Here is a 25,714-nt window from a genome sequence, read left to right on the forward strand (position 1 = left end):
CTTAAGTGGTTGGCATTGTTGGCTGCTGACAGCCTAAGACCATCCCTCTCTGAGGATTCACTCTGATGGAAAAGGGCAGCCTTTCTCAGGGTTATTCCCCCTGACCAGGAGCTGCCCACAGCCAGCACCAGGTCACTATTGGGCAGTACTAAAGCCCATACTCCTTGCCTCAATAAGAACACTTTTGGGGGCCTCCCAAGCTTTAGAAATTTTCAAGTGCGGCCACTGTTACAACTGCACCTGTTTGTCTTCTCCCTCTGTTCAACCCTCTTTCCCTTGCTTCCTAACAGTTGTTCCTGAGAACATATCCCATTAAGCCTCTTGCATGCACAGCTCAGCATGTCTTTTCTCAGGATCCCAAGGGAGACAGGAGGCATCTCCATTTTCCCACACCATTTTGTGGTATGTCATTCCTGAAGGAAGGGGCACAAGATTACAGAAGTGGAGCTTCCCAGAGATTCCTGAGGGCATCTGGTGTTAACAGTCCATCGAAGAGAGAACAGATGGCTATTTTGTTGGTGTCATCAGAATGATTCTCTCTTCTTTCCTCTGAATATTCCAGGCTTCCCCCAGCTTTTCTGTATTTTTGGTCCACCCACTTTGATTCGCTTTTCTTCCTCTGCCCAGGTGATCAGGCCTAGGAGCTGAGAGAAGACAGTCACTCCTGACATCAGTTCTACAAGTTCCTTCATCGCACTGTTCTTTAAGAGAAAGTGACAGACTTTACTAAGACAGCATAAAGAAGACAGAATGAAGAAATAGAAGGTGAGTCCCCACAAGACTGCCCGTCTGTTGTGCTGTGATTTTGAAGTGGCTTGAGTATCACCTGGCAAGACCACAGTAGGCTTTTGAAAAGACAAAGAAGGAGGCTTAATTTGTTAAAGCTGTAACTAGCTTGAACCGATGCCAGACTGCCAAAGTTTGACTAACTTTAGGCTATTCCCAGGGCCTCTGCCCTCACAAGATTTCCTTGTTAGGTAAAGAGCTTAAAATAAATCATATAAACAAACCCTTGTTCAGTGTGTGCTCACCACATGCAGGGCACTGCTTCTGTCATTCTGAGGTTTGGAAAGGATGGTTCCTGCCTTTTAGAAGTCTATGGTTTGGCTGGAGTCTTAAGAGATACTGCATAAAACTTCAACCACATGACTTCAAATGTTCTGAAGACAATTCTAAAATCATGATAGCTTTGAAGTTGTATGCCAGTCAAACCATCACTGGGGGGGTGGGTATAGCTCAAGCAGTAGAGTGCATGCTTAGCATGTATAAGGTCCTGGGTTCAGTCCCCAGTACTACCATTGAAAATAAATAAACCTAATTACCTCCCCTAACCCCCCAAAATTTTAAAAAATAAAAGAAAAAAATAACAAAAAACACCCCAAAACATAACAAAAAACCCCACCATCACCATGTGTAATAACTGCCTTGGTATATAACCTTGTTAAAGTAAGCAGATTTCTTAGTATTGTAGCTGAGTATTCTTACCCACAAAAGTAGGCAGGCTTTTTCCTTCCTTCCTCCCTTCCTCCCTTCCTCCCTCCCTTCCTTCCTTTCTTTCTGTCTTTCTTCCTTTCTTTCTGTCTTTCTTTCATTATTTTTGTCTGTTTGTCTTTTTGGACATTCTTGAATACCCTAATTTGTTCTGTAGACAATTAAGGACAAAGTGAGTGAAATGCTATAGTTAGTGTTTAGGTTGATAAACGTCCAGCCATGAAGAATCTCAAATGTCAGGGGAAAAAAGTCTGTTTTCATCTAGCAATATTTTCCTTTGGTAATCTGCCACACAAACTCTATCAGCAACTGTTGGACTCTTAAATCTTTCCAAGTGTTATGCATTACGGAAAATAGAAAAGTTATTAAACTTGTGCCTATAGGGAGACATGAATCATAAAAATTCAATCAACTAGAATTTAAAACATCAGATTTTATATAATTTATGTTGTGATGAGCAACACTAAAAGCGTAAATTTATTAAAAGAAAAACAGTAGATGAAATCATCTTCAGGCATTAGAAAGTCTCTTTAGCTTTCAGAATAGACAGGAATGTGCCTTTGGGAACATTCCTAACTGCACAGAAATGGCTTATAAGTCTTATTATGAAATTGAGGCCATATTGATTAACCAAAAGGAACAATTTTAAAAAGAAAAATATATTTAATGCTTTTAAAACTTATTGGTGCTGATTATTTTAAGCAGAATTTCTTCTTGCCAAATGAAATTTTATCTGAAATCCAAATTTATAAAACAGGTGAAATTCATGCTTTAGTAAAATACAGTTCCTAAGTTACGTTTATTAGTAAAGTACATGTAAATATCCTAATTGAAACTTTTTTGATAAACATGAAATTTTCATTCAGCATCCAAATTACTTATTTTATTTTATCTGCATGATATAGAGAAAATTACCATTCACACAGATAAGTAACTGAATATGACAGTTTTTTTTTAAATGTAACACCTTACAATCATAGTACGCTTTTCAAAAGGAGATGAGAAGAGACTTCATATTTGGAGATTTGCCACTAAACAATTTAATCTGGGAACAAACAGTAACATACTGGTTTTCTCTAATGTAGTATATTTTGTGATTAGTAAGTGTATATTGTTTATAATAGTTTTTTAAATTAGTTTAAAAAATATAAAAATAAAACTTGAATGAAATATTTACAGACTTCTGAAACATCTCTTTGAAGAGCAGGCAAATTTCTGTTATAGTGTATAATAAAAAAGAAATTCAAAACAGTGATACCTACCCCAAGGGATTAAATTAATGAATATAAATAAAATATGGTGGTTATATGTAAATTAGGTCTTCCATCAATAGTAGTTCTTTTTTTTCCTTTTTTAAAAATCCTGACTTAGCTACTGACTTTCAACGTTATCTAGGACTATTTATTTAATCCCTATGATGTTCCTTTTCCTCATTTGTAAATTGAAAATAATATTTTACCTAATAATGTTCTACCTAATAGGTTTTCATGAGAATAAATAATAAAGTAAAATATGTTATATCATCTTTCCTTTCTTCTTTTTAATTGTACATCATCATTATTATTATTTATCTAACTATAAACCCAATTGACTGGTTGTACTATCCGCCCCTCTGCTCCATACAGTAAGCAAAAAAGAGTTCATTTGTAACAAAGGTCTTTACAGAACCTTCTCTAAGGGAAGCAGGATATATTCCACTGTGTTTCCTGCCCTTTAGCCTGAACATTTGTATCTAAATCATTAAAATTTAATTAAGTCAATAAAATTTAATGAAAATAAAGATTAGATGGCCTTGAAGGGGATGAACATTTATAAAAGGGTGACATAAAACTCAAAGGCTGTGCTTACAGCTGCCTGCAGGTCCTCTCTACCTGGATGCCACACAGCAGCCTCCAAAAGCAAACCCTTTTGCCTGAGACTCCCCAAGAGTACTTTACTTGTTATGGAAGCTAGAAGCCAGGCAGTTATATTTGACTTCCTTTTACTCCTATGTATCAATCAATTGCCAACTCCTGCCAATGTCCCCGCTTAACCTTCCCAACTACTACCTAGTTTAGGCTTTTATTATCATTTATTATCATATTTATTTCATAATTAAACCAATAACCTCCTAATCTATTTTTTCTATCCTCAACAAATCTGCTCCGGTCCACTTTTCCTAAAAGCGCATAGATGCCTCAAGTATTGCCTATGGAATGCAGTTCAAGCTTCCAGGATCTGGTCCCTACATCTCTCCACATCTGTTTTTCATTGCTCTCTATATCAAGTTTGCTCCTGCTTGACAGTGAACTGCTTGTAGTTCTTAGTACATACTGTGTGGTTTCATTTCAATGTCCTTGAATTTCTTCTTTCTTTCATCTGGATAACCCAGGTACAAGTTTCTTCCAGGACATCTTTTCTAATTGCCATATCTCTCCCTCTTCAGCCTGCATCCAAAATAGGTGCTCCTTCTCTGAGATCCAATAGGTCCCTATTCATTTCCTATTGTTGTACTTATGATAGGACACGTGGTTCTCTATTTAGGTGTCTGCGTCCTTCTGTGAACTCCTGGAAGAAAAAGCATGTGTCTTACTGACTCAGTGTCTGGAATTCTTCCTGGCTCTTAGGAGTCAGAGGAAAAAATGTGTTTTTCACACATGAAATGATTAAATGTATGGGTTGCCAATAGTCTCACTCTTTCTCAGTGAAATCTTGAGTTAGTCAATAATGGATTGCATCTACTGGCACTTCAGGTTTCTTGATGGCTTACTTTTAAGCACAAATTGTTCAGCATTTCTTTTGCCCTGAGGGTTGTCTTTATAGGGTCCTCTACAAAAACAAAACAAAACAAAACAAAAAAACATGTTTGGGTAATCACGAAGTTTCTCTTTATGAGCACTAAATAATTTTGGGTATCTGCATGTGGCATGTTCCCCAGTGGGTGGCCCAGTTACTAAGTGAAGCATAATGTTTTATTGATGGGGTTGGGTCATTGTATACTTTGACTTCCACAGACCAAGTTTATTGGCAAGCTCAGTGGCACATGCAAGGCGCTCTGTATCATTATGTTCCTGGGCATTTACTGAGCCCTTCTAGAGGGCATGGAGGTGTACCAGTTCAGTTGTGGGAGCCAAAGGGATAGTGGTAATACATTTATATGACAGATTTAAAAACACTCTCTTACTTTCCTACCAAGCTTTGTTGAATCTGGATCATGTAAAACCAAGATTAAATCGTAATAGGAATATAAATGAACAGAAAAAGTCAAGAAATGATAACTCAGGTTAGCTCAGAAATGGAAGGATTTAGAACAGAATCATTATATCATCAAGTAAACAAACAGAACCCGTGACTAACAAGTGCTGCATTCTTTATGGTTCAAGGAGGTAGCTGGAAATAAACATGCTATATTTCCTCTTTAGTACCTATTACTAACTAATGGACTCTAATTTATTTTTTATCTTGTTATGTCTGTCTCCTTCACTGCAATGTAAGCTGCATGAGGGTAGAGGTTTTGGTCTGCTTTGTTTGCTCCTGCATCCACAAGGCTTAGACCAGTGTGTATAAAATGATAAGCAATCAATAAAAACATTATAAATAAATAGTATAGTAGGATATATTATGGCCATATCAAATACTGTTGAAAATGGCATCATGGAGAATAATTAATCCTTTGTTCTTTGAAATGCCCTTGGTGGTATCACTCTCAAGTTAATTGATTTTCCTTCTAGAATTTAAGGTAATTATGAAAATTAGAAGTTAAGTATTTACTGAGCACTTATACTAAACCATGCACTGCTTATCATTGAACTTTTAGATTCTCTTTATTTCAAGAGAACCCTCAGCCTAGAATTGTTCTCTCATACATTATCATAACTCCATAAAAAAAAGCATTCCTATTTTAAATTTTGAAGGCAAGATTTGCATTAAACCGTGAATTGAAAGTATAATGATGACTGTTTACTGAACCTGAAATCAACCTACATATACAAACTTTTTTCAAGCCCCAAATAAATAGCCATTATAGTCACAAACACAAAAAACCAAAAACATTTAGAAATCAGTTTAACCAGCAACATCACAATATTCTCAGTGGAGTTGATATTTAATTAATTGTAATATTTTATTTGAGAAGAAATTTTTCAATCTATATTCAGTTAATCAATATAGATTAACACATTCTGAATTATTGCGTTCCTTAAAAATTTTTCCAATAGAGCTTAACAATATTTACTTATTGAACCAGGTCAATATGTATTCACTGTTCATGCTTTTTAAGTTTTAACAATGTTAAGTATATGATTTTAGCAAAGTGTTTTGTTTTTGTCATAAATAGTACCAGTATGCTGTTATACTTGTCATGTATTATCTTTAAATAGGTTAGAATTTTTTTCCTGAAAGCTTATTTCCAGTGATGCTCCATCTGTTAACACATGACCAATCTTTTAAGTTGAATATCTCTGTTATAATCTGAGCTTTGACAATAATTTGTTTTATAACTTGGATCGACTATTTTCTGCACTTCAGATTTCTTATCTGTTAAATGGTCTTTACAGCTTTTTTCTTCACTAAAATTCTATAGAAAATTTCATAGTTGTTTGTACAATTAAAAAAATAAGCACAGAGGATAAAATAACTACATTCAATTTACCTAAAATTCTTCAATTCACATTAAATATAATACCTTTTTTTCCCTTTGATCATTGATACTGATTATAAGGGTTTAGGCATTTGTATAACATGTAGTAAATAGTAGTTTGAGGTTTTCAAAAAGAATGGAATCATATATTTGATATGTTTTTTTTTCTCTCCAATTTTCATTTAGGAAGAAATACTTTTTTATTGACATATAGTCAGTTTACAATGCTGTGTTAATTCCTGGTGTACAACATGGTGATATATATATACACACACACACACACGTATATATGTATATATATACACATATGTGTGTGTGTCTGTGTGTGTGTGTGTGTATATATATATATATATATATATTCCTTTTCATATTCTTTTTCATTATAGGCTATTACAGTGTACTGAATATAACTCTCTGTGCTACACAGTAGGATCTTGTTGTTTATCTATTTTATATATAATACTATTTGCAAATCCTGAACTCCCAACTTTTTCCACCCACTTTTCCCTGCTGGTTTGTTTTCTATGTCTGTGAGTCTGTTTGTTTTGTAAATAAGTTCATCTGTGTCATTTTTTTAGATTCCACATATAAGTAATACATGATATTTGTCTTTCTCTGACTGACTTCACTTACTGTGTTAATCTCTCGGTCCATCCATGTTGCTGAAAATGACATTATTTCACCCTTTTTTATGGCTGAGTAGTATTCCATTGTGCATATATATATCCCACATCTTCTTTATCCAGTCATCTGTCAGTGGACAGTTAGATTACTTCCATGTCTTGGCTATTGTAAATAGTGCTGCTATGAATATTAAGGTGCATGTACTTTTTGAATTAGATTTTTCTCTGGATGTATGCCCAGAAGTGCAATTGCTGGATCATAGGTAAGTCTATTTTTAGTGTTTTAAGGAATCTCCATACTGTTATAGGAAGAAATACTTCTCAAAAAAAAGTTCAATAGAATAACAACTTTGTGCTAGAGTAAATGGACTCAGTAAGTATACACCTAACTTTACAATGAGAATATCTAAATTGTCTTGCTGCACAGAGAATGACAAATTTTCAGTTATAAAGTATATCTACTTTTCTTTTACCTAATTTTATTTGTAAATGTATATATTTATTTTGTGATGGAAGCTAACAGTCAACAATATTTGCATATAAGACAATGAGCTTCCTTTCTTTTCAAAAACAAAAGAAAATATATTCAGTTTTGCTCCTATTAAAATTAGGGAGGTAAATTAATTTCCTCTTTGTTTTTTCCTAAAATTGTATCAGACAAATACATACTATTATATATAAAAGAGTTACTGAGATATATGAAACAACAACAATAATACAAATAGGTTATAGTAAGGATAGAGTCTGTGATGGTAATTTGAAGAATATGTATTCATTAATTACATTTCTTCAAAACTTGCTTAATATAAATACACAATACATTTTAAAAACTTGGAATAAAGCAGTCCTACGTAAAGTAAAAACTGACAGCCTCTCCATAGTGCTTTTCTTCCCACATTGTTATCACTCCTCCTCCTGGAAGAGATGTATTCATGAACTTTTGGTGCAAGTTTTTGAAAACGTATCTTGAGACCATTTTCTATTTATTTATATGCAAAAAAATAGAAGTTTTAAACATACATGAGAATTTTCTCTTCGTGTTGTTTATATTCTTGGTTTTTACTTGATAATATTTTGGGACTCATTTTATTAGCTACTATTTATACATTTCCATGGCTCTTTTACTGGATACATAGTGTGTTGAATGGAATTTATTGAGTTTCTAAACATGCTTATTTTTAATTTTTTCCTTCCTCCTTCTTGATTTCACGAAACAAGGGATAGATTGTCATGAATTTTATTTCCTTTCCATAAATTGACTTTATGATGCCTGTGTAATAAGATATTGATCTTAAAGAGGACTGTAGAGGAGATACTGGGCATAAGTAATGATTTTAGAAAGGTCTTAGCTCTTAGTGAAGAAGAAGAGTAACACTTTGTAGAGTTCATGTTATCCGTAGTTGAGTAGAGCACTGGCTTATTTGATAGCCTATCAAACTAGGTTAAAAAGCGTATTGCGTGATTACTAGGATTTGAAAGCCCAGGAAATAATTATTGTATGTTCTGATTATAGTTAATAAATATTTATCCTAAAAATGTTGGAAAACACACAATACATAGTGAAATCTTACCAAGCAGACATAACCTTTGTTATCCTTTTGGTGCATTTTTTTTCCAAGATATTTTTCTGTAGATATATATTATTGTAGATGTATAAACCTGGCTTCTGAAACTAGACTTTCTGAGTTCAGATCCTTGTTCTGTCATTTGTGAGCTGTGTATTTTTCAGTAAGTTCTAAAATTATTGTAAACCTCAGTTTCTTCATCTGTAAGATGGGAGGGTGGTAGAACCTCCCTCCTAGAGTTGTGAGAATCTAATAAAATAAATACATGCAAAACTTTAAACCTTGCATATAGTATATTCTAAATAAATAAATTATTGGGGAGGGAGAATACAGCTCAAATAGTAGAGTGTTTGCTTAGCATGCATGAGGTCCTGTGTTCAATCCCCAGTACCTCCATTAAAAAAAAAAACTAATAATAAATAAATAAATAGACCCAATGACCTCCCCCCACAAAAATAAAGTCAAAAAATTTTTAAAGTAAAAAATAAATTATTATCTGAACAATTTGGAACATAATGCACATAATTAGGTACCTTCTTTACTCATTTAATACATTATGAAGATCCCCAGGCATTAAGTAGTCTTTTAAATCATTAATTAAATTTAACAAGAAAATGGTATTTCATTATATGATATGATAATGTATATTTCATAGAACAATTCATTATTCTTGGGCAATTAAACTAGTTTTAAAATCTTATGCTATTGAAAATAACAAATTTATAGATAATTTTTGTATTCTTTTCTGATTAAAAAAATTGAACAGCTAAAGCCAATAATGTGTGCCCTACTTCAAGGCTGTTGATACCTGTTGCCAAATTGAACAATGGGATCTGATGGACTTTAAAATTCCTATTTTTAAAATTCCTTCTGTGATTTTAAATAAAATAATTCTATCTGTTCCTGATTTATTTCTTATTGAATGAAAATCTTGGCTTAACAGTGCAAAACAATAATGGCCATAGATTAAATATGTACTATAAATGATGTAATGTAAGACCTTAATGTAGACAATAATTGTTATTTTTCAAAATAATAAGCTTGAAAGGTAGGATCACACTTGTACTCATGATTACATGTCAAATGTTTGTGAAGTTATTCTTCAGAAATTGCATAAAGCCATGAACATTTCTCATATATTATAATTGATTATTATTATTACCCATAATAAAATATAATTGAAATGTATCTCAAAAGTTTTTTTCAGAGTTGACTTAAAATAAATTGTTTGCAACATTTTTCCTACTCAATATCCAACTTCTTTTTGAACCAGAATCTTATTTTTTTTTTCACTTAGTGTGGCTGTAATGTGTTCGGCCCTGGCAATAGATTAGACTGGTCCAAACCAATTCTCAGGATGTTTTACAGCACAACGTGGTCTTAAGAACCTGTTCTGTCAATAAGACATGATGAAAAGTCTACTCAGACGGTATTTGTAAGGTATTTGCTTTCCTGATTAGAGATGGTTTCTTGCGCTTCTCTCTTCTTCCTGCTTTGAATGAAGCCAAGATGGTTGTAAGTACAAAACCATCTTGTGACTAGAAGACCATCTCAACTTCAATGAACTTCTGAGTTAACACAACAACTGCCCACCTCCAGATTTCTTGTTTTATGGGGAAGACAAGCTCTCCTATTCTTTTAAAATACTGATTGCTTTTGTCTTACTTGATTTGAAGGCATTCCTAAAACATAAACCCTGCTACTTTTACAACTGCTTTTGAAACATACTTCTTTAGAGAATTCATCAAAATTGGCTGCTCTAGGAATGTATATGACTTCATGAAAAAAAGAAAAGATTGGTTTTTAAATAGGTGTTTAAAAGAAATTATAGAATTTAGAGTTGGAAAGGACCTTAGAGATCATCCAGTTCATAAATTCTAAATGGTGGGTGTTCATCAAAATTACCATTGGACCTTACAGAAATATACATTCCTGAGCCTTCTGCTCAGGCATTTTGATTAGTTAGATTTCAGGTAGGACACAGGTATCAGTAATTTTTAAAACTACAGGGTGATTCTGACAGCCAGCGATGAAATTACTGATCAATATCTATCTCTCTCAAACAATGACCTGTGGACCAACTTGTGATATGTGGACCTAGCAACAGATCAGAATTTTTCAGTTTACATAGGAGAAGTAACTTTATGCAATTATACTACTAGACAAACTCAGGATCCTGGTAAATAAGTGAAGAAAGCAGTCATTGTAAATCTAAGTTAACTGTAGGCAATTTTCTTTCTCTAAAATAAAAATATCAAGAATGAGATTTGATATAATTCTTTCAACTCTCTTATGCTTTCATGAGAACTTCACTTTCGTTGACTGCTCAAACTCGTTCAGATTTTCAGAGTCTACTGAGATTTAGTCAATGATGTAAGTCTACCTTGTTTGAAAGATTCAGCCCAAATTAATTACCGGAGGCAGCTTGGATGAAACAGCTCAGATGAAAACGGTGCGAGCTGTTCCTGTGCCCTCCCTAGCCCCGTAACTTCTCTGCTAATAGAAAATGAGTTTGCCACTGAAGCTAATTTGGGCCTGTTGGGTTGGCTGTTACTTCTGTTATATGTACAATTACTTTAGAAATTCTTCCAGAACTCATTTGATAAGTCATTTGGGTTTCTAGTTAATGTGAAGTCTCAAGTAATTTAAATAATTTATTGTTAATAAATAATTATTCTTCAAAATGAGGTCCAGCAAGTTTTTAGATGTAAGATAAAGATTCAAAAACAGTTACTAGTTCTGAGCCTGAAATAATAAGGAAACAGTTTCAATTTCAAATTATGCCTTATTAAAGATAAATTGCACCACTCTCTTGAGCTCATTCGGCTTCAATTTAGCTAGTTTCCTTTTCAAAACCAGGTTAATCTTGTTTCGTTAATTGATAGCTCCTTTTAGGAAATGCATTTTGCATGTATTACCTGTTCAACTACACACACATATATAATATATATTGTACATAGTCTGTGTGTATGTATATATACACACATACACATTATGTGTGTATATACAATCAGCAGTTTATGCATGTATGTATATAATACATACAGAGTGTATAACAATACATATTAATGTATCTGTATATATATACATACACATATTTATTCTAAAGTACATTACATGGTCTCCTAGAAATAATAGAGAAAAAATATTTTTGATGACAATTTTTATCTTCTCCTACTTCATTTCTCACAGCAGGATCCTGGGCTGCTTATAGAGGTTAAGGTATCCTGCAGGCTGTGCTAATTATAGAGAGTGCATCTTACCTAATTGGATCTTAATGTCTGTGGTTACTCATAGCCTTGGCTATGTTGTTCTTCTCTTTTACTCTCAGCAGCAACTGGCAAAGACTGAGGCTCCAAAGGGCCGAGACCTGGGCTATGTCCGATTTGGAGCCACTGTAGGGCTATGCAAAGATTTTTGTTTGCCGGCCTCCATCTCATAGACCCTTAGTTACAATCCAGACGCCTGCCCATCCAGGCCAACTCTCCAGAACCAGCAAATAGGCCGCTTTCACAGGAAGACTGGCGCTGTGTTTCAGTGGCTATCTGAGAAGGCCCTGGGGGTTGGGTAGGCGGTCTCTCTGATTGTTACAACCCTGTGGAGCCCATAATTACAAGCCCCTGGGGCCTCAAGAGCCAGGTGATCCAGGGGTGTCACCTGGGTGCAGCTGTAAAAACAGGGAACCAGACCCCGGTAAAACCCCTCTCTCCCGCCCCTGAGATGACGCCCTGGAAAGCGCTGGAGAGGGCGAGTGTGAAGCTAGCACCTGCTGAGGGAAAAAAAAAAAAAATGAGACACATGCTGCTGCCAGGACTTGGAGAGGGGCGTGGCCACTTAACGCAGCTGAGGGAGAGTATAAATGGCGCCCGCGGAGGAAAGAGAGAGAGACAAGATGGCGTCCGGGCTAGAGTCCGCTGGCGGCGAGAGCCGAGGTGGTGCCGGCCAGCCGGCGAGTGCTCCGTCAGACGCCTGGCCCTCAGTGCGAAGCTCGCAGAGGAGCAGAGGAGCAGAGGAGCCTCTTCCGCACAGCCTGGGCGCTGAGGCTGGTGAGTCCCTGCGCCGGATTAAGAGCCGTTTCTCAGGTCACTGTAGCCTTTAGCCTTGTGGGTCTCGTGGACATGAGCCCTGTTGTTTTTTAAAGCTAGAGGTTTTGGAGACTCGTCTCTCAGGAATAAGTCTTAAAAGTTGTGGTGCCTGGTGTGGGGTTCGAATTCTTCGCTGTTCAGGGAGAAGCTGGGGTGTTGAGTTTCCTCCTGACTGTGGGTCCCGGTTCAGGGGTGCCGTTTATGATGAGACTGTGTCCCAGCCTCTCCTGCCTGCTTTCTGTGGGTCATTTCTCCTTTTCCTGATGTGTAGAGGTTGCTTAGACAATTTTTAGGTTTTTTTTCCAGAGGAAGTTGTTCCACATGTCGCTGCAGATTGGATGCGTCCGTGACAGGAGGTGAGCCCGTGATCTTCCTCTGTCACCCTTTTGAACTGACTAGAAATCATAAACATTTTTTAGAAGTATTACTCTGGTTGCTGTGTGGAGCCTAGATTGGAGGGGGCTTCTGTGAAACCATGATCACAAACCAAAACATTTCTTTGGATGAGAAAAGTTTGATGACTCAAGGTGGCGCCAACCTGAAAGACGGGAGACTTAGGCTTGTCTCAAATCCATCTTGCTGGCTGGCTGGCTGGCCAGCCAGGGTGTAAGATTTTTAAAGCCAAAAGGGGAGGGGCGAGAGGGTCTCTGTAGTCCTAGCTTTGCGATAAGATCTCAGCTGCAGACTTTTTGGCATCACCGTGGTGAGTTCCTTTGTCCCAGGTGGTCGTGATTAGTCTATGTGTACCTGTAAAATAAGCTCGTAAGTCATGGTCTGGTGACCCTTTACCTTTCCTCTAGGAGATATTTTATTATTTAGAGCCTTTGTGATGGCTCAGCTGTTTCAATTCTCAGTTGATCAGGATACCTCCTGGTGTCATCAATTTTTAAGTCCGCTTGGGGCCAGCTGATTGAAGCCGTGGGACATTATCTCAACAGTTTGGGGTGATAAATTTAAGTATTGGTTTAAGCTAACGTGATTGGGAAAGATTATGCTGGGCTTACTTTTACTTTGTTTCTGCGTTCTCTCACTTGCCTAATTAGTAAGTGCTTGAATTAGATCTTTGAAATTCAGGGAAGGTCTAGGAAGACTAAAGCCTTTTTCTAGCAACAAGAACTGGGGGATACGGAAAGGCTTTTGTACCCACAGGATCCGGCTTGGTTTTTAGGGCCAGGAGTTGACGCAGGAAAATCAGTTAGGAAAGATAATTTTGGCTTTGACTAGGAGATGGAAAGAAATGGACCAATGTTAAAACATCCAAGATCTATGCTTGAGAGGATTTACTCAAAAACCAGAGAGAAAAGGAGAAATGAACTTTCATCTAGATTTTTGGCTTGAGCATCTGAGGGTATGGTGATGCCATTTAATGAGATTTTGGAACATTAGAGGAAGATAAGTAGCTTTTCCTGATTTGGGCTTATTCCCCTTTAAAATGTTTTATGATACCTTTGCTTTCCCTTTATAACATCTATTACAGACTGAAATTTTATTTTGGTATGGTATTATTTGATTAAGAACTCTGTCCCGCAATATATTGTAAGCTTTATTTTATCTTCTTGGCTTAAAACATGGCCTGGCACATGACACACTGGTAATAATCGTTGAGTGAATAAATGATTATGTTGCCATTGAGACACGAACTTGAGGAATCTTGAGTGCCAACTGGCTGTATTGGAGGTAGGATGTGTCTGGAGGTAGGAAGACAGAGTTGGCTGCAGATACTCACCTGCAAGACAATGAAATAACCAATAGAGTGTAGAGTGAGATGTGAAGACAGTCGAGGAAAGGAGGAACAGGTAAACACAACTAAGAAAAACTGAGTAAGGCATCTGGCTGGAAGTCTACTGGGTTAGCCTAACACCTCGAAGCCAGAATAAGCAGCTTTCGTGCTTAAACTCCGTAACCACTGGAGATCACAATCTTCTATTTTAGTTATCCTGACCAAAAGCTTCCTTAAAATTTTAATTCACCTTTCTCTGAAATGTATAAAGCAAAAAGAAATGGGTTGTTCACTAAATGAATGGAGAACTTCAGGACTCAACCATATTTAATTTAAATATTTCTGGACAAAATTAAAGCACATTCCCTGCCGAAATGTAAGGTAACAAGAGTCCACATATGTTTTAGGCATCAGTAAAATTCTTTCCAGAAAACCTCCCCTAAAGGGATACAATATTAATACAGCCAGTGGAGTCCTGGTTGCCTCCTGAAGCTCTTCTACAACTGCAATAAATCCAAAAGTAAGATAAGCTTGATATAATTAATTGTAACATGTTCTACATGAATAATGATGTAATGACACTTTTTGTGATTAAATATTGACAATGAAAAGATGGATAATCATTTGCTTATTTATGGAAGGGAAAGATTTTCTGGTTAGAAAGCAGAACTTACTTGGGGTGGAGATGGGTGCACAAGGCACTACAACAGTTTGAGCCCCCAGCTCCTTTACTTTGTTTCTACACCTACTACTGTTATTACTACCACTGAGAACAACAACAGCAATGAAAATGGGTCTGACAATGTTAGCTCCTTGTCCAGAGTGCTAAAGGACCTGCTAATCATTTAAAATTCATTATCTCATTTAACGCTCACAACAAAAATATAAGTTGACAAAATTTTTTTCCTGTTCTTATGGGGAAGTAGAAGATTTGAGAAATTAGGTGAATTGCCAAGATTGTGCAGCTAATGAGTAGAGGTGAGACTCTTAGCCCAGATCTCTTGGACTATGTGCCTCATCAGTGGTCATTTTGTTTCCCTTGTTGTTTAATGATCAACATAAAACTAAACCTATAAGAATGTCCTGTAGAGGACTAGACTGAGAATTCAAAAACCTCACCAAAGCAGACAATTCTTGCGGCCCGGTCTGGGGGAAAAAACAAAAAAACAAAAAACAGCTGAGCTTCCCCTCGCTGCTGTAACCAGAGTTGTCATCCATCCACCAGCTCTAGTTTGTCTAAGGTAAGCACCAGAGATCTCCTTAATGCTGCTTTTGTGAATCTTTAAAATCCTATTATTGAGCTCTGAAGGCATTCATTCATCATCTTCTTGTGATAAATCTCTAACAAGACTTTTGGTTCTCCTTTCACTTTCAGATTCTCTCATCCTCCATAAATTTCTTTGTGAAGTCACAATTAATCTTAAGTAGCACATTAACCTTGTTCATATCAAAGTAACCCTGCAAGTTTTGCAGTTTTACATGTGATGAGAGACAGGTACCTCACATGTTGTGAGTCTCCTCTCATGGACAGAAGGGTAAGGATGAGCTTCCTGATCTCTGCTCTCATTTATCTCTGTTCCCTGGCCAGGCTCGGATGTTTGCAAGGCTCTGCTGGCCTCTCAGCTTTTAGATAACTCTGCTGATCTGTCAGCATTTTTCTGTTATCCACTTATCATCTGATAAAGGTCCCTTTGCATCATTCCATTTTCTTAAGTGCTACTTCTTGATATATTAGTTTGAATTAAAAATTTAAGACCCTCAAACAGTATGGAAAATTTAAACCTTTTATTTAATTGATTAAAAAAAACCACTCTGCTTAATGTCTGAAAGGCTGGATTCCTCTTTAGAGAGCATTGTCTTTTTGCATTCAGAAATTGAGCTCATAATTCATAATCACTGTGCCCCCAAAGGTAAGAAGGTTTAGTTCATCAGGATTCCACCAGAAATAGTCCATATAGACTGTAGAATTATCTGATTGCAGTCTGCAATGAACAGGGGCAGCGATGTTCATGCTCAGAGCAAAATGCTTTATACATAGCATAAACGGAAGGTAACATTAGTCCTGTCATCATCCATACATATCTCCCTTGCTCATCTACAATGGAATTTGAAATTCCCACCATTTTATTACATTTCAGATTAAAGTATTAGAAGCACTTTTAAAAATATAGTGAGAAGGGTCACCTTTTCAGTCATTAGTAACTATAAATATCAAATTGAGATTTAGTTTTGAGTCACTTTGACTCAAGCAGGAGAAGAAGAGAATAATGGGAGAATAATATGATAAACTTTGATGGGATGGGGTGTCTGGAAAATTGTACATCGGGCAGCTCCACATCTGGAGGGTAGGTTTGAATAGGGGCTCCTTGGGATATTCAGGAGGGGCATCATGAAGGATGAGGTTTTTCAACACAGGTGGAGGTAAAGGAATACTTGGAAAGGTTGAAGTGGGCTGGGATAGAGAATCTCGGAAGACACTGATGTATATATGTCTATTTAACAATTCTGTCAGAGGCTCAGACTTATTTTAAAATGGAAAATTTTAATTCAGTACTTATTTCCCCTCTTAAGGTTATAATTAGGAGATCACAGCAAGGGTCGAGGTAAAGACATTGCTGTACCTGATGGAAATGGCCTGACAATGTTTTTCAGGGAATTTCCTAACTGATACTCCAGATTTGATGAAACCAGAGTGACATTCATACATCACATGGGAATTTTTCACTTTCCCTTATGGAGACTGGCTTTGAGCAGATCCTTTAGATTCAGTTAATTAGCATGTTTCACTAATATAAAGCCTCATGAAATGTAAGTGAGATGAAAGGAAAGAGCGTAATATGCAGAATTTCCAATGTGGAGAAGTACTTTTTAAACACAACACCGAACATTTGAAAATGAAATAGAGTAATTAGGGAGGAAAACGAAGAACAGCTGATCTGCCTAGAGTGTCAGCAACGGCAGATGAACCACCTCAAGCTGATTATTAGCCCATAAAGGACAACTGCTACAAAGGTCAAAATGGCCAAACACAGAAGCATAAAATCACTATTGCAGAAAGATGAGTTTTGAAAATTAGGTAAAAAGGTGAAAGCTATTGTTATGAAAAAGATAAATCAGTAGAGCAGAGAAAAGATCACTAAGGATGACAGCATCCGGAAAACCAACAGCAACAACAACTCTATTTTCAGAGAGACAGGCTCAAAGTGTTCCAGAATTAAAGAGAAGAAAAGAATAGAGAATCTGGTGGCCAGTAAAAGGCTAAGCAACTCAGGAGTAACTTAAATGGAAATCTACATCAACGAAGAACTTTAAAAGAAAGATAGGGAGGTTTGAAATTCTGTTATTGTTGTTGTTAAGGAAATCAATCAGAAACCCACCATGAAATAATTGTTTGCAAAAGAACAAATTTCTATAAAGAACAAGTGTAGGGACAAGGGCTCATTTTTACAAAGTGCTAGCATCACTTTGCAAATCCCTTGGATTATTTTGGGTATTTTCTCTAGTTTTAGAGTCATGGAGGATATATTTAAAAACAGTAGCCATGGGGAATAGGAGGAGCCTTTTTTACTTTTTAAATTACCTTTACATTCACCCTGAAAGAGGTAAAGGAATTTTGAAAATGAAGAATAAAGTCAGAAAAAAAAGAGGGGTGGAAAAATGGGGATAGTGTACAAAAGGGGAGGGGAGAAAAAGAAAACAAATCTAAGATTTTTTTGAGCCTTTTTGATATGCCTGGTACTATGGTAGCTCTCTTGCAATCTTTAACTTTTTTTGACCTTTCAACAAATATTATTACACCAATTTTACAGATGATAAAACTGAGGCACAGAGATTAGTGTTACTTAGCTCACATAACTGCTGACGTCTGTAATTGAGGGCAGTGACTTGAACTGGTACTTCTCTGAATATATCAACAATTCATAAGATTTGGACTTATAGGACCTGGACCTGGAATCACTCTTTCTCTACCACATATCTGTTGTGAGATTCATTCAAGCAACTGTTTATAAGTATTATTAGCCTTTAAGTGCCTACTATTTGCCAGTTGCTCTTCTAGATGTCTAGGGCACAGCAATGGATTAAACAGACAAAAATTCCTTTTATAGAACGTCTTTTCTAATAAGTAGAACTTGGACAAGTCATGACTAAGGTTGTTTTTTACTTTTAAAACGAGATGTATAATGTTCACAGGATCTGTTACTGTACCTGAACTTGACAGTTGTAAGCTAGGACATGGCTTTCATAAATGCTGTTCCCCGCCTGATTACCAAGAACCATGCCTGCCATGCATTGGTGCTCAGTGATATGAGAGAAAGTGTGGAGAGAAAGGGAGGCAGTAGAGGAGAGCACAGGCATCATTAGATGGACAGTGATGGCTATTAAGTGCTGTTGGGTGGCTTCTGGTCCCAGGTAACCTGGTTATATTTTTGAAAAGCAGAGCAAATATTGCGAGAGAGAGTTTTCAGCTCAGTCCCGGGGAATATATTGCTTGAAAAATACGAAATTACAGTCTAGGCAGCTTCCCCAGTGAATAATTTGTATTTGGGTTTGGAATGATCAGACTAGTATGGGGTTGGTAATGTAACAAAGTAGAGGATGATGTGGATAGTACTGAAACATTCAGACTCAGATCTGAGCATGTTCATATTAGAATGGTTGTTAGAGTTCATTTTCTGACCTTCTGCCTTTCCCAACTTTTAAGATAAGGAAATATAATTCTGAAATGGTTGGCTATAAAATACCAAATGGGGTTAACATAGAATCAAATCTCAGGCCTAGACTCAACATCCAGCTCTGGCCATGATGGTTCATTATGTCTAGTGTTCAGATATTCTTGGCTCCTTCAGTCCCCCAGGGTAATAGGACTAGTGTTTTACTGGTGTGTCTCATCTGCAAACATAAGTGAGTCCATACTTTGTCTCTCTCATGTAGTGAGCCAGTGCTCATCTGAACACATTGAAGTAGTCAGATTTGTCAGATTTTCTAAAGGCAGAGATCACAGACACACACACGCAAACACTCACATATTCATAATATAAAGGTAAGGTGGGACTTCACAACAGAAATGAGAGATGCCTCAGCGTTATTCATTTGATTTGCCATACTGGATGCCAAGCAGAAATGGGGTTAAACTTTGGGCAGGATCTAAAACTTAGCTTCATTTTCACACTTACAGCACTTAACGTTTGGTGCATTTTACAGGGCCTGAGCCATGCTGTTGATCTGTAAGGTGCTGCGAGGGGTGGTTGCTCACCAGTGTCTTGACTGACGAGGTCGTGTCTTTGTTGCAGTTTCCTTTGTGGTATTGCCACAGTAATGTCCCCCAGGGAAATGGTCATTTGGAGAGGGTGAGAAACAAAGGGACAAAGGGGAGTTTTGGCTGATAGAGGTTTCCATGATTCCAAATGCCTCATTCTAGCTCTATTCCATCTTTCCATCATATCTTCATTTCCAATCAGGCAGCAACATTAATGCCAAACAAGTCAATTTCAGGGGAAGAATATTCTGACATTCTCTGAAGGGTCTTAACTTACAAAGGCAATACTTGGAACTGCTTTTGTTTGAGGAGCTCTTGAACAATTTAGTAATCATAAACTATTTTCAATGTTAAAAAATAAAAACCAAAAAGCCACAACCTAATTCAAGATAAAATAACAATTTGGTGACAGCAACATACTCTGTAATGATTCTGCTCCCAAATCTGCTAAAAGTAAATGGAAGGTTATATCTTCTGACTTGAGAAAGCCTTCTATTTATAGAACATTTATTTATGTCTGGAGCACATTTAAATATAAATTGCGATACTTAATGCCTAGTTTTATAACATGTCATTCACAATCCATTAAGTATTTTATTGCATGAATTGTATAAGAAACCGATTTATAGCCCTCAATTATGGCATTAATAGGGGATGATGGAATCTCACTGAAGATGTATTTCCTTTCAGTTTTTACTCAACTTTATTGTTTCAGCATGATGTGAACTAGATTCTTAATGTTTTATAAGAAAACTGGAAACAAGTTCTCTGATAGACAGAAGGTATAAGGAAAACATTGATATTCTCACTAAACATTGTTGCTTTAAACCCAAAGCAGAAAAATTAGTGAAAGCTTGCATTGGGTTTTGATAATAGATTATTTTAAATCAAGTTGGAAAATAAAGTTAGCTTTTGTCTTATGACATAGTTCTGACCTATTTCTGAAATATTTCTTTTTAGGTAAGAGCCCCAGGTACTTGCTGAATGAAGTCATTCACTTTCTGTTGTTATAAGCTAAAGACATCCATTTCACATTTTGATTATATAAATTTTTAAAGAATTTTAAGATAATTAAACATTTTCATATTTTATTGCAGATGATACGAGGGTTGGCTCAGTGAGGATAAAAAAGGGTCTATACATCTGGACTAATAAGCACACTGCATTTTAAAGCCAATAGAATTAGAGATTTAGTATCAGAAATAAAATAATGCAAAAAGCAAAGAGACCAGAGATAAGAGGGTTGAGGTTTTAGAAATGCTTCAAGGCTGGATAAAGTGGCACCTGACATAGACGCACATATAAAGCATGCACTTGGGGAGGAGGCATAGGGCCCAGGATGTGGAGAATGAGAATGGGCTAGCGTTCCAGAAGTCAGGGAGTTGTCAGCTTGCTCCTGCTCTGGACAGTGGTAGAAGAAGGAATCCAGATGACAAGTGAAATAGAAACATGGAAACACCTTAAGATTTGTGCATCAAAAAATAGTACTCGTCCAGTAACAAATGTGAATAATGTTAAATACATACAGTATTGCATTTAACACCAGAGAAGTTTTAGAAACACTTCCTGCTAACATTTTTGAGACCCTTAACTGCCAGAATGGAAGGTACTAACTTGTCTGATACATGACCTAGTTAGCATCCACATTTTCTAGGCAGAAATTATAAGGTAGGCTTTAATGGTTTTGAGGAGTCAGTGAAAATTGGGAGCTATCTGGTGCAGGCTCTTTCCCAGGAAGCATGCAAGGCAGTGAAACAGCCCTAGAATTGCCATTTCCACATGGAAAGCAGCGTACAGGGGTTGTAAAACCGTCTGGCTATGTTCCCTGTATAGGAGCTGTGTGTGGGAGAGCTCTGAAGACCAATTTCATGGCTGGCATATGAGGATTTCAATCCATTTAAAATGATTGAGTATAATTCTTAAACTGACTTGCAACTAGTGGTTAAAGAATTGTCTCCATTCCCTATATGTGTAAATCGTGTACATTAATTACAATATTATTTCTTTGTCTGAGTGAATCAGTCAGACTGACTTATAGTGATAGACTCAGTTATATTTGCGTTGTACCATTTATTAACAGAACAATTAATGTCTTTATTACTATTTTAAGTGTCTCATTTCCTTTTGCTATGGGTGTTACGAGTTTTATTAGTTATTTTTCTAACACATTTCCAAGACACTGATAGTATTTCATTATCAACTTAAAACTTTGCAATATTTACTTTATATGCGATGCATAGTCCAAATGGCGTGCATAATGAATGGAAATAACTTAGAGAATCATGGAATTTAGCCTTGGAAGGAACTTTAGAAATCATTTGTTTGATATCAAAATCTCTATTTTAAATATGAGTACATGGAAGCCCAAAGAAATAAATAACTTGGCCAATATCATACAGTGAATTAACAGCAGTTCTCAGATTAAAATCCAATAACATGACCAATGTATGAAGATGGGCTACAGTTATCTTTCTTCATTCTACAGATTTTAGGAAACCAAGATAGAGAGAAAGTAGTTCTAAGTGATAGAACAAAGAGTAGGGCTCAAATGATCTGTCCTCAGAGCTTGCCATATTCTAACCTCAAATTTACTGACTTCACGTCCAGTGTCCTTCTACCACAATTCATTTATTTTCAAGCTCATTGTTTAAAATATATTTACGGTACTTTTCATTTATAAAAACAGAAAATATTTTTGTAACAATCTAAAGGAGGTAGGGATAAAATAATATCCCAATTTAGAAATGAACAAATTAAACACAGATAAAACAACATGTCTAGTTCAGTCAGTGAATCAATGGCCAACCTGAACCAAACTCTGTTTTACTCTATTCTACCACTTAAGTGTTAAGAGAAAATAACTGGTTGGCCTCTAACAATAATGCCAACCTCCATCTCATTTTCTGTGTCTGTTCTGTCTTCAGTTTCCCCAACCAGGACTCACTTGCACAGAGGAACAATCTGTTTTTTCCATTTAAGTCACCCCAGCTCCCTCTACATTGTCCACAATGAAGTAGGGGTTAATATCAAATCACTCTCTTGGGTCACTCTTCTCCTTACCAGGATCCTAATTTGCATCTGAGCACTTCTGTTGCCCATTGGACCAAGGGCAGAGCCAGTGTTTCTACTATATTCCCACAGTTTCCAAAACTTATACTTTATTCTCCTATGTTGGCCTTGGGATATTCAAATTTTTGAATCCAAGTAACTCCTTGTGCCACAGCCATATAACTGGGTGTTGCCAGAGCCCCTGATTGTAGAAACCTCTTTGTAATCTACATAGTCTTAGTCCTTTTGTATGCAAGGCATAGCCTGGGTTTCTCTCTTTTATTCTAACGTGCTGTGATAAGAGTGCAGATCGTATATGCTATGTGACGTCTGTAGAACTGTAAATACAAGTTAGTGATATGATCATTGTTACTTTACTGTAACGTTTAGAGGATGAAAACCATTCTAGAGGGGCAGAGCTGGCCCTATGCTAACATTCTACCCCTTTCTAATTACAGAGGTACTTCACACATTTTCCATTATGTTTGTAGCAAAATCTATTTCAGATATAAAGCACTATAAACTACTTTGTACTAAGGTGAAAGAGACTGATAAATACTTTTCCTGCTTAAGTATATTACTAAATCTTGGTGCAAGGCAAGGTTTTAATCAAAATAGATTTTTGTGGGGAGTGGAGAACGTAAGAATATAAGCAGCTTGTATTTGAGTGTGGGAGAAATTCTGGAAGCTGTTTCTAGATTCCTTAATGCTACCTTTAATGAGAAGTAACCACTCACTGACAAATAACTCTACCCTTGAGAAGGAGTAGCCTCTGCATTGTTTGCTTTTTTTCTCCCTTCCTATTCTTTTTCTTAAAAGCAAATGATGTGACCTAAGAAAGTAGAACTATTTCTATTCCTATTTATTCTCTGCCCTAAATACATTACTGAGAAGTTTGTCTCACTCAGCCCTGGATGTGCAGGTCACTGTTAAGCCTCACTGGTTTGTTCTAGCTCATAACTGGGAGAAAAGCGAAAGAGATGCCAACATTTTCACACAAGTGACAGCACCCCAGAGAAGTATCAAGGTGTGGAAAGACATAAGCAAACACCAAAGTTGTCCTAAATTCACATTTTCCCAGTGGTCCAATTAGGAGCTTCAGATACCAGAGAGAGAGTAGAGAGGTATGAGTACATACTGCGAAATACTCAAGTTTCCACATGAGTTAAATGGGTATAATAGGAGTACTTATCTCAAAAGGGAATTGTAAGGGGTGATATGAGACAACTCATGTAAAATGCTTAGTGCATTTTCTGGCACACAGTGAAGGCTTCATAAATGCTACTTATTTTGTTAAAATTATAAATTTACTTATTGATGGAGTTACCTCTTGGTACTTCCAGTTAATAGTGCAGTTGGGACTACAATCTAATTTTTTATGCCTCCTCAAGTTCTCTTTTTCCTCCGCCTGAGAGTTGTTTCCAGAGTAAAGACTTTTCTTCCCTCCCACTGCAGCTCACTCTCCTATTTTAACTCTGGAGTTCTTCCCTATTATTGGTGTTTGTTAAGTGAGGAGCTGCTGTTTCTTCTGCTAATCAGCAATTGCCTGTTGAGGTCAGTGGTATTGATAGCATCTGCTTGCACAGGAAAATTAGTGGGGCATTCATCAGTATTAGTGACTCTTACTCCCTTGGGGACCCCATGATGTTACAAGGTGGTGACAACAGGTAAAACAGATTCATTGTTGCTGGACAAGCAGGGAGTGGGGCAGAATATGTGAAGGTCAAAGGGCAGTGGAACTGGGATGTGGGTTTTTACCTGCGGCTGGTAAGCAGGCCTCTGCTAATGGAGGATAAAACAAAAGGAGAATTAAACCATCACACCTTTTTCCTTATAGCTGCCTCCCTTCTTTATTTAATTAAAATTTTTAAGATAATTAATTAAGAATAGTTTTACATTAAATTGAGAGAAAGGTATGGAGATTTTCCATATACTTCATGCTCCCCCACCTGCATAGACTTCCCCAACATCACTTACTAGAAGGGTACAGTTCTTTTACCAAGGATGATGTCAGTGGATACATCATAATCATCAAAATTAACATAATCATAAAAAATCCAGTTTACCTTAGGGTTCGCTGTTAGTGTTGTACATTCTATAGGTTTGAACAAAAATGTAGTGACATATTTTGATCAGTATACTATCATACAGAGTATTTTTGTTGTCCTAAAAATCTTCTGTGCTATGCATCTCTCTCTCCATTGACCCTGTCATTCCTGCCAATCATTAATCTTTCTTCTGTCCCTGTAAGTTTGCCTTTTCGAGAATATTGTATGGTTGGAATCATATAGTATGTCGGCTTCTCAGATTGGCTTCTTTCACTTAGTAATATGCATTTAAATTTCCTCCACATGTTTTCATGGCTTGATAGCTCATTTTTTTAAAAGTACTGAATAATATTCCATTGTCTGGATGTACCACTATTTATTTATCCAAGGATATCTTGGTTGCTTCCAAGTTTTGGCAATTATGAATAAAGCTGGGTAGATGCCAAAAAGCATTATTGCTGGGTTGTATGTTTCATAAGAAACTGACAGTTGTCTTCTAAAGTGGCTATAGAATTTTTCATTCCCACCAGCAATGTATGAGAGTTGCTGTTGCTTCATATTCTTGCCAGCACTTGGTGTTAGTGTCCTATATTTTGACCATTTTACTAGGTGTGTAGTGGCATTTCATTGTTTTATTTGTATTTCTATGATGACATATGAAGTGAAGCACCTTTTTGTGTGCTTTTTGCTATTTCTATATCTTATTTGGTGTGGTATCTGTTAGGCCCATTTTTAAATCAAGTTTTCTTACTGAGTTTTAAAAGTTCTTGTCATATTTTGGACAACTGTTCGTTATCAGATATGTCATCTGAAAATATTTTCTTTTAGTCTGTCTTGTCCTCTGATCCTCTTGTAGTTTTTTGCAGAGAGCAGAAGTTTTTAATATTCACTAAGTCCAGCTTATCAGTTATTTCTTTAGTCTTGTATCTAAAAAGTCATCATACTCAAAATCATCTAGATGTTCTTCTGTGTTATCTTCTAGGAATTTTATGGGTTTTTTTAACCTTAGGTCTATGATTTATTTTGATTTAATTTTATGAAGAGTAAAGTCTGTGTCTAGATTTTTTTTTTTTGCATGTGATTCAGTTGTTCTAGCTCTGTTTAAAAGACTAACTTTATTCCATTGTATTGCCTTCGCTCCTTTATAAAAGATCAGTTGGCTGTATTTACGGGGTCTATTTTTTGGCTCTCTGTTCTGTTCCACTGATATGTTTCTTCTTTGCTAATCCCACACTGTCTTAATTACTGCAGCCTTATAA

At 36.4% G+C, this 25,714-nt stretch overlaps 1 long non-coding RNA gene across 1 annotated transcript in view; it reads left to right on the plus strand.

Annotated features, from left to right (window-relative positions):
- The window catches only part of LOC140699799 (uncharacterized), a 186,987-nt gene that overhangs the window by 17,259 nt on the left and 144,014 nt on the right, over positions 1-25,714 (plus strand). The window contains exon 2 of the long non-coding RNA XR_012078042.1: positions 628-765. This is a non-coding gene — a long non-coding RNA (uncharacterized lncRNA). The remainder of the gene's footprint in view (positions 1-627; positions 766-25,714) is intronic.

Source organism: Vicugna pacos, chromosome 11, assembly GCF_048564905.1.
Source record: "Vicugna pacos chromosome 11, VicPac4, whole genome shotgun sequence".
NCBI classification, from domain to species: Eukaryota; Metazoa; Chordata; class Mammalia; order Artiodactyla; family Camelidae; genus Vicugna; species Vicugna pacos.